Source organism: Oncorhynchus keta, chromosome 31 (assembly GCF_023373465.1).
Source record: "Oncorhynchus keta strain PuntledgeMale-10-30-2019 chromosome 31, Oket_V2, whole genome shotgun sequence".
Lineage (NCBI taxonomy): Eukaryota > Metazoa > Chordata > Actinopteri > Salmoniformes > Salmonidae > Oncorhynchus > Oncorhynchus keta.
The window spans coordinates 3,406,650-3,420,738 of record NC_068451.1 but is presented as its reverse complement, the minus strand read 5'-3'; the positions used below and the strand labels follow the sequence as shown (position 1 = coordinate 3,420,738).

Here is a 14,089-nt window from a genome sequence, read left to right as displayed (position 1 = left end):
TCTGGTGATAAAACTATTAGTCAATGGACGGGCAAAAGCCAAACACAACAGGTCCCAGTCTATGGATGGCACACTACAAAGAGGACACATACACTCACACACTTAGCAAATATCCCTGTGAAACATCACTCACTGTCTACTTCATAAAAGTGATCCTCAGCACAGGTCACTGGTGATGGTAATTGAGGACCTCTTGCAGGTGCACTTGAATAATCTAGAGGCTAAATACCCAACATAGCTGATGTGTTTATCACTCTGCATAAAATACACACACACACACACACACACACACACACACACATTCAGCCCGACACACCTCTACCATTGCTTCCTGCTACTAAAGGCTGTCCACCACAGGATCATACTGCCTTATCTTCCACCTCACCGGACATTCACTTCTCGAGATAAGAAGAAGATCATGTTAAAACACTGTAAGAGTTTTCAACCTTATGCCCTCGGGAGGATATTGCTGAATACACTTCCCGAAAGGCCAAATCATCCATGCAGTAATTGTAGCTCATCAACTCCCATAACTTTCATTCAATATTCAAAAAAAAGTCTCTAATAAGAACTGAACATGTATTTCAAACAACTATTACTTAAGTCATTATTTACACCATGACATTTTATTGATGTTACAATCTTGATGCGGAGTTCTGTCTTTAAACTGACGAATACATTATATGTGTGGAGAGAGAGAATGAGTGGGTCACTGTCACTGTGGATCTGCTTCACTGTCTGCTTGCCTACAGAATGTTGACAGGCATACAGCATGCAGCTGCCCTAACTTTGCCGAGGGAGCTGGTTTTCCGACCCAAAAGGCTGGGCGGCTGGCGGGGTGGTGTGCGTTGGCCTGGTGCAGGAATGCTGGGAATGGGGCTGGAGGGTAATGGAGCACAGAATGTGATGACTGAAGCCAGGTTTCCTCTATGTTCTGTCCCAGACCAGGCCCCAGGGTTGAAAGCACACACCCATGATCAAAGGGAATGGCTACGGGAGTCAAGGTCAGAGGGCTGGAGCTGGACCAACAGCCCTGCTGGACACTGGAGAGACACGCTGTCATCTCAGCAGCTTAATGTAGACATGCTGGAACCACCAGTTGAAGGCAGACCTAATTCAGTGTGTTTCAGATGATCGAAACACCCATGTCCTTATGTAAAAATCCATGTTCAAATTCAAACTCAATTTGTCTTTTAAAGGGAGTATTCATTGCAATATTTGAACGTTAATAATCACAGTACTCATTCGCTGTCCCTGTTCATTTCTTGGCTATAGTATTCCGGAGGTACTTTTTATCCAAAGCCTGACACAACCTTGCTCTTTCAAATAATTGAACAGTGGATCCAAGAGTTTTTAGATGTAGTTATGTGGGCTATGTTCCACTAGGGGCTGTGCTTACACTGTACAGCCTAACTATCACCGACTCTCTGAGTAGGACTCTCAGTGGAAAAAGGGTGAAAAGACAACACATTTTCTTTTATCGAAAACATTACAGGAAACAAGACAGCAGTTACTGTCAAGACGGCAAGAAAATGCTATTTTGGTTTGTTTAAGACAATGAGTCACAAACAGATCAAATCACAATCACACGTGCTTGGGCATGGGGGAAATGGGGTAGTTTTACCATATTTCTTACATAAAACCTATATGAAACAGCATATTCATGATGGATGCCACCCACAGTAACATGCATTTTTAATAGGTTACATGCATTTCCTAGATCGATTTTAAAAAAATGCTGAGTCAGCATGTTGTAGTTTCACAGGCAGGATAGCAGGCCATGGGAGCTATATTGGCTCACATATGGCTCAAAATGTTGCCCTTGCCAAGAGGCTGTCTCCTTGGGGCGGGTTATCTGACGCTTGCCCAGATATCATTGCAGCGGATCAGCAGAAACAGACAGCCGTTTCAGGGCTGAACATGAGGCCCACAGTGACAGGGCTTCACTGTCACCTTACACATGTCTAATAATCTAAACAAACTGCTGAGTGGAAGCCAACCTCACAGCTGATCAATACAGTAGCACTGAGAGGAAGACTGTCTCTCTCTCTCTCTCTCTCTGGTATATGTAATGATGCAAGGAGTTTTTCATTGAAGGCGTCGGCTTGGCTCCTTTGTGTTCCCCGGGAGCCTGACCAGACTCATCCAAGATGTCTGTCTCTGTCTGGAACTGGGTACTGTCGTATTGATTCTGTTACAGGAGCCTCAGCATCTCCAGAGTAAACATACGTCTCTCTCCTCTCCTCTGACTGCTTTCTCATAAGGACCACATCCAGCAGGCCTTGGGGGTATCTATCGTCTGCAACCAGGTACCATACATAAAAATGACCACAGCTTTACTAGCGTGGTAAAGTCAGACCGAATGCTGTGCTCAATTAGTGAGAGCAGCATTCACACTGGTTTAACTAAAAACGTTCCTTTGTGTGACATCTGAACCGGTCATCGCAAGAATTTCACAAATAATCCATTCACACACAATACAATGCATTAGGATTATGCTTTATTCAAATCAAATCACATTTTATTGCTCAAATACACATCCTAGCTCCAACAGTGCAGTAGTATCTAACAATTCACAACAATATACACATGAATCTAAAAGTACAAAAATGGAATTAAGAAATATATAAATATTAGGACGGGCAATGTCCAAGTGGCATTGACTAAAATACAGTAGAATGGAATACAGTATATACATATGAGATGAGTAAAGATTATTGCACAACGATTCAGGTCAAGTACTATCAGTTCAGTAAAAAGAGAAACAAGTACTTTAAAAGAAACACACTCACACACAGACATGTACACTGGCGGTGACACAACAAATAGTTGTCACGGGCATCCATGTACACTCACGCTGTCATTGAGCTACAGATTCCTAACATGACAATAGAACTGCAGAGTGAAGCTGTCAGCCAGAAGACATGACATTTACACTACACACTGAGTGTACAAAACATTAAGAACACCTTCCTAATATTGAGTTGCACCCCTCCCTTTGCCCTCAGAACAGCTTCAATTAGTCGGGGCATGGACTCTAGGTGTCGAAAGCGTTCCACAGGGAAGCTGGCCCATGTTGACTCCAACGCTTCCCACAGTTGTGTCAAGTTGGCTGGATGTCCTTTGGGTGGTGGACCGTTCTTAATACACACGGGAAACTGTTGAGCGTGAAAAACTAAGCAACGTTGCAGTTGACACCTACAACCATAACCTTTTCAAAAGCATTTAAATCTTCTGTCTTGCCCATTCACTCTCTGAATGGCACACATACGCAATCCATGTTTCAATTGTCTCAAGGCTTACAAAATCTTTCTTTAACCAGTCTCCTCCCCTTCATCTACACTGATTTAAGTGGATTTAAGTGACATCAATAAGGGATCAAAGCTTGCACCTGGATTAATCTGGTCAGTCTGTGTCATGGATAGAGCACAGGCTCCTACACAGGTCAAAAATGCTGAAGCCAACTCACTTTCAGAAGGTGAACAGTGAAGCAGACTGAAGCTGAAAAATATTTATCTTTAGGACTTTGAGAGCACTAATAACAGAGCTCAGATAGGACCTTGCTTTGCTACTGTTGAGGAATGCTTAAAAACACTGAACGACCTTGACCCCAGTTTGCTCTGACTGATTAAAATCAGTCAAAAAGGGGGAGAGGGGAGAGTGCCATTTCCTTCTCTGGAAGCCCCACAATCCCTTATTTCTGTGAGACAACACTGCCCTGTGCCAAAGTGCGGCTACAACAGGAAGCCCAGAATTAGCTGTGCTTTTAGCGCTTTGATGAGAAAATAAAAACAATCTGATTTCCAGTGTGGCCATTCTTCCCCACAGGAGAAGAGTTACACCCCTCTGGGCTGGAGAGGTCAGAGACCAACGTTACATTTCATTTAACCTATATTTCTGCAGGGAGTCATATTGAGACCCAGGTCTCCTTTTCAAATGAGAACCCCCTCAAAAAAATAATAATAATAATACAAAATGCAATCAATAGCAACCAAAAGCAGTTACCACAACAGTATCCGAGACCTTGTTAACACATAGAGAAGTTGGTCCTCCTAATCTATACAAGAAGTTTGGGTAAGCTCAGTGTTTTGTTCGGTATTGTTCAGGCTGGGGAATAACAGCTTGCTAGGTATTTGTCTCTGCCACCAGGCAACACTTCTCAAAAGTCTTTAGCATGTCTATGTGCGACAAACCAAGCAGCCTGCTACCAGAGGAGAATGTAGCAAGTGATACCTCAAGGGCAGCCTGTATTACCCCAGTGTTTTCTACGTGTGTGTGTGTGTGTGTGTGTGTGTGTGTGTGTGTGTGTGTGTGTGTGCACTCATTCTTGTGTGCGGCAGCTGTGCAGGATGACTTGCTATGGCATCCCCGGGCCTCGTGGTGACTCTGTCATGCCGGCTCGTCATTGCGCAGCGTGTCTGGAAGCAGTAATGTGCTAGAGAATGACAAGGCAGACCACTAACACACACACACACACACACACAGACACAGACCGATCTAAATCTCTTCCACACGGAAAGCACCCACATCTCTCACTGATTGCTCACAGTGTCACTAATAAACATATGACCTTTTAGGGACTTTGCTTGAGCACTGTTACCCGCTAGAAGAATGCGAAAACTGTTTCATGTCTATTTCAATCCATACCCTCTCTCTGGAGCGGAAACACTTTCCATCAGCCAATCAAACAGAGCTTGTTCTCCCGTGCAGTGCTCCTTCACAGAGCATACAGACAGACACTTCCATTTGAAAACTCATCCCAGCACGAACAGAGACTCCACACCAGAGAGGTTCAATTAGGCCCATAGGAAATAAATACACACTGTGGCCATTCACACTAAATCCAATCCATCATGATACGATGACACGCACCTTGACTTAGATGTCAATGTTCAAACACACACACACCTATCAGGACTTTCAGACACACACACACACACACCATCCTCACCATGGTTATAATGAGCATGTGAGAAGAGAGGGTTGGGAAATGAGGGGGAAGGAAGATACTTAGAGCACTGACTGAAGATGACACCGAATGCTGCTTTAACGGCCCATTCCCCCCATGTCCCAGTCCCCGGGTGTGTGTGTGTGTGTGTGTGTGTGTGTGTGTGTGTGTGTGTGTGTGTGTGTGTGTGTGTGTGTGTGTGTGTGCGTGTGTGTGTACAAGTACGCATGCAAATGCATACAAGTACGCATGCAAATATGTGCATGAGTGCGTACCTGCTGTACGTGCGTGTGTCCATGTGCGCCTGCTTGCCCATGTGCATGTAGGGCTGGGAATTGCCAGGGACCTCACGATACGATATTATCACAATACTTACGGGCCGATATGACATGTATTGCGATTCTCAAGATTCCTCATGTATTGTGATTCGATACTGCGCTTTTATTGGGATTTGATGTTTCAAAGTCTTGATAACACGCACTCCATTGGCCGACGTATCAAATTGCGTGGGGGATGTGTAGTTTAGAGAGCGTTTGCACATTGGGAAGATGTCGGCGAGACATCAGAATAGGAATGTTGATGTCTGGCCAATGTATAAACGATGTAGAACTCTGAACGCACCTGCAAGACATCTTGGCCATGAGCAAACGCTGTTCAAATGGCATCTTTTTCCTTTATCCTGTATACATCGCGCCTACGTTGGGCAGACACATGTGTGCAATCAGAAAACCTATTGCTCACTATATGTCTGCTGCAGAGAAACGAGAGAGGGCGTGAGAACATTTGTTTGGATCAGTCATGGAAATAAAAAGTGCTGAACAGATGTTGCCTCACGATTACAAAAGAAGCTGGAGAACAAGCTATAGGATGAACAATACCAGAGACTGTGTGCAGGAACAGCAGCCTAGCACTAGCTAATTCTACCTAACAATGTATTGCATTTTATATCAACCCGATACTCAGGAGTCAAAGTGTCGATATAATATAGCTTGTGCAACTGTCACTACAACTGTCACTACATGCCTGCATGTGTGAGTGCCTGCGTGAGTGCATGCGCGTGCGCGAGTGCACGTGTATGTGGTTTCATGCATCTGTGTGTGCATCTGGAGGAGCAATACGATTACTCCCATATGTTTTCATTGCTTACTGACGCCTTGGGGCAGCCGTCCCAGACACATAGCGCAGTTAACAAAGTGCCAGAGCCTAACCTAAAGGCAGAGGCAGAGGAACAGGGGCACAGAGAGATGGAGGAAGAAAGAGAGGCATTGTGTCAAACCCAGTCCAGGTGCAAACAGTGTTTCCCACATAATTCCCAACGACAGTTGAATGAAAGTCATGTCCTGCGTATAATCGACCCACGAGGTTGACACTAAAGCAGTATGCTGAGCTGTCACTCCATCAAACGCTGACACCTTGTCACTCAAACTAAACCGCTCAATCATGCCGACTTTCAAACAAAGATGGCGGAGAAACATCAAACGAGGTGTCAAGTCGTGCAGCTTGAAGAGAAGAGATGAGGTGGGCAAAACCATGACCGTACGCGAATGAGACGGCTCAGCATTTCTTTAGCAGCAGGCCGCTCCCTCACGTGTAATGTTTGACAACATTGTTATAAAGACTGAGTTTCAACAGCGTGAGGGAGTGTGCCCACACAGACACACAGAAGATTTTACTGAAGAAAAAAGCCATTTGATGAATAAGCCGATGTGATTCTGCACTTGCTGTAATCCAATCAAACAGAACACTAGCTTCTGCACAGCTATGCCTCTCTGACAGGAAACGGACAGTAAATAATTGGGAAGCCTCCCAGCGGACCCTCCAAAGTCCATATACGGCCAGAGGAATCTCTGCAAAGCATCTATTATCATCCCCTTTGGTCGGTCATGGCTAGAAAGGTCTGGTGTGGGGGCTGTGCTTTGGCAAAGTGGGTGGGGTTATATCCTTCCTGTTTGGCCCTGTCCAGGGGTGTCCTAGCATGGGGCCACAGTGTCTCCTGACCCCTCCTGTCTCAGCCTCCAGTATTTATGCTGCAGTAGTTTCGGTGTGTCGGGGGGCTAGGGTCAGTTTGTTATATCTGGAGTACTTCTCCTGTCCTATTCGGTGTCCTGTGTGAATCTAAGTGTGCGTTCTCTAATTCTCTCCTTCTCTTTTTCTTTCTCTCTCTCGGAGGACCTGAGCCCTAGGACCATGCCCCAGGACTACCTGACATGATGACTCCTTGCTGTCCCCAGTCCACCTGGCCGTGCTGCTGCTCCAGTTTCAACTGTTCTGCCTTATTATTATTCGACCATGCTGGTCATTTATGAACATTTTAACATCTTGGCCATGTTCTGTTATAATCTCCACCCGGCACAGCCAGAAGAGGACTGGCCACCACACATAGCCTGGTTCCTCTCTAGGTTTCTTCCTAGGTTTTGGCCTTTCTAGGGAGTTTTTCCTAGCCACCGTGCTTCTACACCTGCATTGCTTGCTGTTTGGGGTTTTAGGCTGGGTTTCTGTACAGCACTTTGAGATATCATCTGATGTACGAAGGGCTATATAAATACATTTGATTTGATTTGATTTGTCTAGAAGGATCTAACCATGACCGGCCAGGAGGTATTCCAGCATTTGTCAAATTAGAGTCCAAAGGTGATTTTTTTTGGTGCATTTTAGCTAACCCTAACCCTTTTCCTAACCTTAACCTAATTATCCTAAGGTGCTGCATAAGTTCTCCTGACCTGCTACGAAAAGTCAAATCTGACGTTAATTTGACAAAAGCTGGATCCCGTCTAGCCATGATCCTCCTGGCCCTGAAGTGACCTCTCACCTGAGTGCTGATCTATCCCAGGCTGCTTGCCACCGGCCCTAAAAATGCTGAAATGTCAAGAATACAGAAACGCATAGAGGCCGGGAAAAGACCAGGAATAACCCAGCGTCTTTCCCTTAGCATGGTTCCGACACCTCTCAGAGTTAAGTCAGACGGAAAAAAGGACTCTCTCTCTCCCACTCATACTTTACCCATCTCTCTCTCCCGCTCTCTCTCTCCAACTCTAACATACTCTCCCTTCGCTCGCTCTATTTTCTCACTCTCACACTCTCTGAGCTCGCTGCATTTCTGCTGTAACGATTTCACAGACATACTGTACAGAAGATTTCCATTACTGAGATTTTCCCTCTAAATTTCTGCTCTGGAAAACTGCCAGCTGAAGCTCTTTGAAAGGGAAGATTTTGGCAGCTACTCAATAAAGGAAAATATCATTAGAATGTGACACATTTTACACAGCAGACAGGCTCAATTGTTCATGACTAATTTAGCATTCACATAGCATTTGTGCCTGGTTGACCTCTGCTTCAGTGTGTGTGTGTGTGTGTGTGTGTGTGTGTGTGTGTGTGTGTGTGTGTGTGTGTGTGTGTGTGTGTGTGTGTGTGTGTGTGTGTGTGTGTGTGTGTGTGTGTGTGTGTGTGTGTGTGTGTGTGTGTGTTTCACAGGGGCCACAGCAGGACAATTCCCGCAGAGGGTGAGGGGTGATTTACAAGTAGACACATGCAATGAGGGTACTACTGGAAACTCACAGGTATGTTGTCAACACCTGATTCCAATGCACCCATTGACCAAGTCATAAAGAGTGTCCCTCTCCTGTGTTGGAGTCAATGAGGAGAGGGGCAATGCTTACCTATGAGACAGAACACAAGACAGACAGAGACACGTGATTAGCATGGTTACATGGTTCTCAAATATATGTATTATTCAATTTCAGTACTTCTGTAGCAAGGTAAAAGCAAGTGGTATATGAATAGATCCATACATACTGTATATGAAAAAAAAATATACGTATATACATCATTCATTTAACACTTTTGGGAGTCCTTAATTCAGACTGTCGACAGGAGACTGAGATGCACGCAGAGTCTTAGAAAACGAAGGAGAGAGAGAGAACGTGGGAGAGAGAGAAAAAGAACGAGGGAGAGCGAGAACGAGGGAGTGAAATTATTATTATTGTTTTAAAGGAAGAAGAATGAGGGAGTGGACAGTGTGTATGAGTGAGAGACAGAGAGTGAGAGACAGAGAGTGTGTGAGAGAGAGAGAGAGAGCAGTAATTCATGATTAATGGAGATCTGACGTGTCACTGACTCTAATCCTTAAAATCCCTATCAGCCACAAAAAGCTCCTTGGGCCACACACCCATCACTCACTAGCCTGTCCGCTGAGGGAAACCTGATCTGCCATCTCATATATATTATTTGACTAAAACATATTCATTTTAAACCTTTGCTTACATTTGTATATGATCACGTCTCTCTATTATGCATGGAAATATTTGGTAACAGATTTCCTGAATTAAAATCACTTGGAGCTGATTTCCTGGTGTTTTTACAGTTTTGTACGTCCAAAAATGAAAAGAAAATATATATACACTACCGTTCAAAAGTTTGGGGTGACTTAGAAATGTCCTTGTTTTTGAAAGGAAGTTACATTTTTTGCCCAGTAAAATAACATCAAATTGATCAGAAATACAGTGCAGACAATGTTGTAAATGACTATTGTAGCTGGAAACAGCAGATTTTTGGAGGGAATATCTACACAGGAGTACAGACGCCCATTATCAGCAACCATCACTCCTGTGTTCCAATGGCACGTTGTGTTCAGCAAATCCAAATGTATCATTTTAAAAGGCTAATTGAGCATTCAAAAATACTTTTGCAATTATGTTAGCACAGCTGAAAACTGTTGTTCTGATTAACGGAGCAATAAAACTAGCCTTCTTTAGACTAGTTGAGTATCTGAAGAATCAGCATTTGTGGGTTCGATTACAGGCTCAAAATGGCCAGAAACAAATAACTTTCTTCTGAAACTCGCCAGTCTATTCTTGTTCTGAGAAATTAAGGCAGTTAAGAAACTGAAGATCAACGCTGTGTACTACTCTCTTCACAGCGCAAACTGCCCCCAAACTTTTGAACGGTAGGGCATATTTTGTTGTTGCTCAGAAAACTTGGGGGGCCGAATAAAACCAACCAGTTGGGGAAGCCTGCTCTAATCTATGGATGTCACATGACTGAGCAAGTTGGTGGGCCTATGCCCAGGCCCAACCATGGCTTCACCCCTGCCCATTCATGTGAAATCCATAGATTAGTGCAGAGTGTCACGCACTGATCTGTTTCATCTGTCCTTGTGCTTGTCTCCACCCCCCTCCAGCTGTTGCCCATTTCCCCCATTATCCCCTGGGTACTTATACCTGTGTTCTTTGTTTGTCTGTTGCCATTTCGATTCAGTTCGGTTGCCAGTTCGATTTGATTCGTCAAAATCCTACCAGCGGTTTTCCCTCTATTCCTGTCTAGTGATTGTTCCTGGTTTTGACCTTTTCCGCCCGCTCTGAGACTGCCTGCCGTCCTGTACTTTTGCCCCACTACTCTGGATTATCGACCCCTGCCTGCCTTGACCTGTCGTTTGCCTGTTGCTGTAATATAATAATAATAATAATTACTTGAACAGTCTGCATTTGGGTCTTACCTGAAACGTGATAGTACGAACTGGCCCAGCCCGTCCTGCCACCCTCATTGCCTGAAGTCAGTTCTGCCTGTCCCGGAACATCTTCCTAGGGGCTTTGGAAATTGCCCCGCACCTCTCCGTCAGCCCCGCAGAGTACCAGGACCTCTGGGAGGGGTTCAGTAAGGCCTGGGCCGCTTCGCTTCCGCAGCACCGACCGGTATCCAAGAAGGTCAAGCCTGAGGCGGTGCCACGCCGCTATAGGGCCGCGACTACACCCCCGGAACCCGAGACCTTTCCCCCCGCTTCAAGATGATTAGCCCCTCTGCTGTTCGTTCTCTGTTGCCCCGTACCCTCAGTATTTGTCCTACCTTTTCTGTGTCTAGAGTTAAAACCATGTCTTTACTGCCCCTTGTCTCCTGTTTCCAGGCCCACCCCTCTGCCCCGTCTCATCGACGGCTGACCGTCGTACATGGTGAAACATCTCCTGACCGTTTGACCTCGGGGCAGGGGATTCCCGTACCTGGTTGACGGAGGGTTATCGCCCAGAGGAGAGGTGCTCTGCTAGGGACATCCTGGACCCAGGCCTCATCTCTGAGTTCCGGCAGCCCGCTCAACCAGGTGGGGGGGGGTACTGTCATGCCCTGATCTGTTTCACCTATCCTTGTGCTTGTCTCCACCCCATCCAGGTGTCACTCAGTTTCCCCATTATTCCCTGGGGTACTTATACCTGTGTTCTTTGTTTCTGTTGCCAGTTCTTTTTGTTTCATCAAGCCTACCAGCATTTTTCCCTCTATTCCTGTCTAGTGATTGTTCCTGTTCTGCCCACCCTGAGCCTGCCTGCCGTCCTGTACCTTTGCCCCACTACTCTGGATTATCAACCCCTGACTGCCTCGACCTGTCGTTTGCCTGCCCCTGTTGCTGTAATAAACATTGTTACTTCAACACAGTCTGCATTTGGGTCTTACCTGAAATGTGATACAGGGTTCCCCAACTGCGGCCCGCAAACTGAATCTGACCGGTGGGTGGTTTTATTTGCCCCCCCAAGTTTTCTGAGCAAAAACACATTAATTAAAAACACCAGGAAATCAGCTCCAAGTGATTTTAATTTGAGAAGTCTGCGGGTTGTGAGGCCGCTTGGATGTACTGCCAAATTTTCGAAAACAACATTGGAGGCGGCTTATGGTAGAGAAATTAACAAAATGATCTGGAAATGATCTGTTGGACGTTCCAGCAGTCAGCATTGCACGCTCCCTCAACTCCAGCCACCTATGTCATAGACTGGTCTCACTGCTACCGCACGGCAAGAGGTACCGATGTGCCAAGTCTAGGTCCAAGAGGCTTCTAAGCAGCTTCTACCCCCAAGCCATGAGACTCCTGAACAGCTAATCAAATGGCTACCCAGACTATTTGCACCCCCCTACGCTGCTGCAACTCTCTGTTATTATCTATGCAAAGTCACTTTAATAACTCTACATGTACATATTACCTTGACACTGGTGCCCCCGCACATTGACTCTGTACCGGTACACCCTATATATAGCCCTGTTATTTACTGCTGCTCGGTAATGATTTGTTATTATTATCTGGGTCGTTTTTTTTTTTTTTTGGGGGTATTTCCTTAACTGCATTGTTGGTTATGGGCTTGATTAGTAAGCGTTTCACTAAGGTCTACACCTTTTGTGTTCGGCACATGTGACAACAACAAAAAATATTTACATATTTCTATATGTATTTGTTCAGTATACACACTCACTCACCGCTTTAAAACGGCAAACACACTACACTCGCACACTACACAGCTAGAATAGACACCACTGCTTTTAAATAGTTTGTTCATTAATAAAGCTGGGTGACTTGACCACTTCCCAAAGGACTTTTCACAAGACACCTAAATATAACTGAAGTCATCCACTGATAGATTCTTAATTGAGCTGTAGAGATCCATTTTTTTTGAGTGGCATGAGTAATGATTCCATCATTCCAAAACAAGCACATTTAGATCAAATTATTAACCACAGTCCATATATTTGTTTTATACCCCAGGAAAAACATGGTACAATCAAAGTCTGCCCCCGGGCCAAAAATAACTATTTAATTGGGTGGCTGAACAAGGCTGAGGCTATACTTGGGGGTTATTTTAAGCCCCCGCAGGGCGTAAGAGGGCGCTATGGAAGTAGGCGGTGGGAGAGAGCGTGGATGCCAACCGTAGTCCGCCCGTCCACCCGGCACGTCCACCCAGACCGGGGCAATCCTCCTCACCGGCTGCCCAGTGACAACCCGCCCACATCACCTGCCGTCACAAAATGAATTAGAGGACGCTGGGAAGACAGTCAGCCAGCCTCCCTCCCTCCCTCCCTCCCTCCGCCATGCTGGGACAATGAGACAGCACAAGAGAATGAAATATGTAGAGCACAGGCTGACTAACTCCCGAGGAGGAATATGTCCTATACACAAACTCTGACGAATGTAAGACAGTAGCGTCATGTTGCCTCCCGATCTGCGAATGAACCAAAGAGAAATGTTTGACTAACTCCTACAGAGGGACACGTCTTATATAAACGCTTACAAACGTATGACAGTATAGATATCCATTAATGCTGTCCGTCTCCCTGTGGATCAAAGACCGCAGGCTGAGTGACTCCTAGAGAGGAACACATTCTACATACTGTACATACTGTGACGAATGTAAGACTGTAGTGTCATGTTTTCCAACTTGTAGGATGACAGAATGGGAGGAACGGGGAGAATTCTCAACTAGTTGTTTCATCACCCGGGGGGGATACGTCTCCTACCGTATAAACTCCGACTAACGTAATGGAGGCGCATCAGTACAAAGTGCCAGAGCAATGACTTAGCATTCTATACAGGTCAACTTATCCCATAATATGCATCACCAACTTTCTTCTCTCATTGAATACAATAATTTCTGAACCATCGGCTGACAACTCCACCCCAGATTCCAAGCGCAGTCATTCAAGTGTCCCATAATCCAGCACTTCTATGGCAACCGCTCCTACTTCTAACAGTGAGGCGAGATGCACGCTAAAGATCAAAACTAAATGGGGAATTCTCTGGCGAGTGGTGAGTGTGACAATGAAATAAAATCTCCCAGTGAAACTCCAATACTGTCACGGTATGCTGCTATGGCTAAAGACGCCTAGCGGAGGAACAACTAGACTTAGCAATGTTTACAGAATAAATACTTTCTATTATCGGACATCAGTAGGCACACTAAGACACACACATCCAACTATATACAGAGATACACAGAGAACAAGAACAAGAGTTGAAGGCAAGAAGTCTGATGAGTCATGACCTTAGATTCACCTGTGCATGGTAGTGAGTAAACACCACCATGACATCACTGAAAAGAACACAGGTTCTCTCTAAAATAATTAACTCAAGCAATCAGGAAGGAGAGAGAGGTGAGAGGCGAGAGACAGAGAATGAGACATACTGGGAGAGATGGAGAGAGACGGAGAGAGAAAGAGAGATAAGAGATGAGAGGTGAGAGAGACGGGAATACTGGGAGGGATGGCGAGAGACCGAGGGGGGGGCTGAGACAGAGGGATGGAGAGAGAGAGAGCGACAGACAGAGATACAGAGACGGATGGAGAGAGAAAGAGGGGGGGGCTGAGACAGAGAGAGACTGGGAGAGATGGAGAGAGACA

The 14,089-nt window shown here is 45.4% G+C and overlaps 1 long non-coding RNA gene across 1 annotated transcript; it reads left to right on the top strand.

The window, feature by feature from the left end:
• Positions 1-5,443: 5,443 nt before the first annotated feature.
• Positions 5,444-11,355, top strand: LOC118364223 (uncharacterized). Its single transcript, XR_004821538.2, has 3 exons — positions 5,444-8,505; positions 10,845-11,036; positions 11,223-11,355. It is a non-coding gene; the product is annotated as an uncharacterized LOC118364223 (long non-coding RNA).
• Positions 11,356-14,089: the final 2,734 nt, after the last annotated feature.